The sequence below is a fragment of the Rousettus aegyptiacus genome, unplaced genomic scaffold (assembly GCF_014176215.1).
Source record: "Rousettus aegyptiacus isolate mRouAeg1 unplaced genomic scaffold, mRouAeg1.p scaffold_m13_p_9, whole genome shotgun sequence".
Lineage (NCBI taxonomy): Eukaryota > Metazoa > Chordata > Mammalia > Chiroptera > Pteropodidae > Rousettus > Rousettus aegyptiacus.
Genome location: NW_023416312.1, coordinates 93,566,925 through 93,569,444, shown reverse-complemented (window position 1 = coordinate 93,569,444; position 2,520 = coordinate 93,566,925). Strand labels below are relative to the sequence as shown.

The window sequence follows — 2,520 nt, the reverse complement described above, 5'->3', positions numbered from 1 at the left end:
TAGAATCTATAGATTGCTTTGGATGGTATGGGCATTTTAACAATGTTAATTCTTCCTACCTATGAACACAGTATGTACTTCCATTTATTTCTATCTTTTGATTTCTTTCTTCAGTGTCGTATAATTTTCTGAGTACAGGTCTTTTACCTCTTTGCCTAAATTTGTTCCTATGTATGTTTTTGATGCAATTGTAAAGTATATTGTTTTCTTAATTTTTCTGATAATTTGTTATTGGTGTATAAAAATGTAACTGATTTCTTAACATTAATTTTATATCCTGCTACTTTACTGAATTCATTTATTAGTCTAATAGATCTTTGGTCGCTTCTTTAGAGTTCTCTCTATATAGTATCATGTCATCTGCAAATAATGACAGTGTTACTTCTTCCTTTCCAATTTGGATGCCTTTTTTTTCTTGTCTGATTGCTGTGGCTAGGATTTCCAAGATTATGTTGAATAAAAGCGGTGAAAGTATAGTCTTTGTCTTGTTCCTGATCTTAAAAAAGACACTTTCTGCTTTTCACAATTAAGTATGATGTTAGCTCTGGGTTTGTCATATATGTCCTTTATTACGTTGATGTATATTCCATACCTTCCTTTTTAAGGTTGATTAATATTCCATTGTACGGATATACCACACTTTATCTACTCATCCATGGAAGGACATTTGGTTTGCATCCACCCTTTAGCTATTGTGGATATAATGCTGCTACGAACATGGATGTACAAATAGCTTTTGAAACCCTGCTTACAATTTAGAGCGTATATACTCAGAAGTGGATTGCTGGCTTATTTAGTAATTATATATTCTATTTTTCGAGGACTCACAATACTGTTTTCCATAGCATATAAATCATTTTTTGTTTCCACCAATAGTGCACAAGACTGCTAATTCCTCCACATCTTCACCAACGCGTATTTTCTTCTTCTTTTTTTTAATAGCCATCTTAATTGTTGTTAGGAAGTGAACACTCTTTTTAAAATAAATTAGTAAATGTTCGAAAATAAAATGAAATGTTTCTAGCCTAATTTATCCTATTTTCCTCCCTTTCAGTGAGTCCACTCTTTTTCGGATAGCTATGCATCTATTAGTTCTATTACATCTTTTGATGTATGCTTTGTTAGGCTATATGAAAATACTGCTGTATTGAGGATTGAGCCACTAGCCTAGAAGCCCAGTGCAGCCTGCCCAGAGCCAGTCTATGCATATCCTGCCAGCCCTGAAATTGTACCATTGGCTCTGCCTGTCCTAGGGGAGCCTTAGAGCCCAGAGCCCACTCACTTCCCACTGGTTTCCAGCTATGGTCTGCTTCAAATACTGCATCAGGTGTCTGGGAAAAGTCCCTGACACCTCTCTGGTGGCCACTATCCTCTGCTTCCCTAGAGTTGCCTTGTTCTGTGGCTGTGCACGTGTGGCTTTTGTGGTCATGATGGTGATTCTTGATCCAGGTTTCTCCACCAACACAAGTAACCATTCCTTGCTGAGTGAGGTAATACAACTAATGCAGTATGTCATCTATGGAATCATGTCCTTTTTCTTCTTGTATGAGATCATCCTTTCTATCACATGGGAAGTGAAAGAACTGTACAGGGAATTTGAAACAACTGCTTATGGCCAATGCATCCCTGGAATGTTTGTCTTCCTCACCTATGTGCTGGGAGTGGCTTGGCTTTTCTGTGCTTTGTGTTTATATTCTACAGCATGTGATCAACTTATGAAGTCATCGAGTCACCCAGACCAATGGGACAGCAATTGTGGAACAGGTCTGTGTGGATATTTGACAATGCAGTATATCATTCCTTAGAATGCTTTCCCAGGAAAAATACGTGACTCTTCCCTAGAACATCTGTGATACAAATGAGTTCTATATGTCCTACTACCTTTTCATTGTGGCCTGTGTGGGAGCTGGTGCCACCATCATCGCCCTGGTCCACTACCTCATGATACTGTCTTATAACAGGGCTTTATTAAAGGATACAAGCAAAATGTAGGCTTACTAGGATCTAAAAGCAAAGGAAAAACAGAAACTGCAAGATATCCAGTCATGATCAAAATAACAGCTCAATTCTTACATATTAATGTTTGCTAGAGTACTTTAGTCAACAAATTTATAGCCCTGATAAATCATCAGACAGCTGCCCTGCAGTGCAGATGTGTATTCCACCAAACAAACTAGTGTACCAGTACAAACACTTCATTTTCTGTCTCAAGTTGCTGGGGTGTATTTCTAGAAAAACCTTCTGGTAGGTAAATCTTTTTCTTTAGAACAGATATCAGAGGTTTCATGTCAACCATTTTAAAATGCAACACTGACGAAATGATTGTTCATCCTTTTGGAATTTGTGGCATGTTTACATTTATTGCTAGAACAATGCTACAAAGATAGGCAATAGGAATATGACGTACTCCTTGATAGGGACCTGTGATGTGCCAGTATCAAGGGATTTGACCATAAATTTACATATGCCATCTGTTCTCAAATAAATGTATCTAAATAGGGAATAAAATGGAATTGGTAT

The 2,520-nt window shown here is 37.2% G+C and overlaps 1 pseudogene; it reads left to right on the top strand.

Moving 5' to 3' along the window:
* The first annotated feature begins 1,242 nt into the window (after positions 1-1,242).
* Positions 1,243-2,100, top strand: LOC107503434 (annotated as a pseudogene).
* Positions 2,101-2,520: the final 420 nt, after the last annotated feature.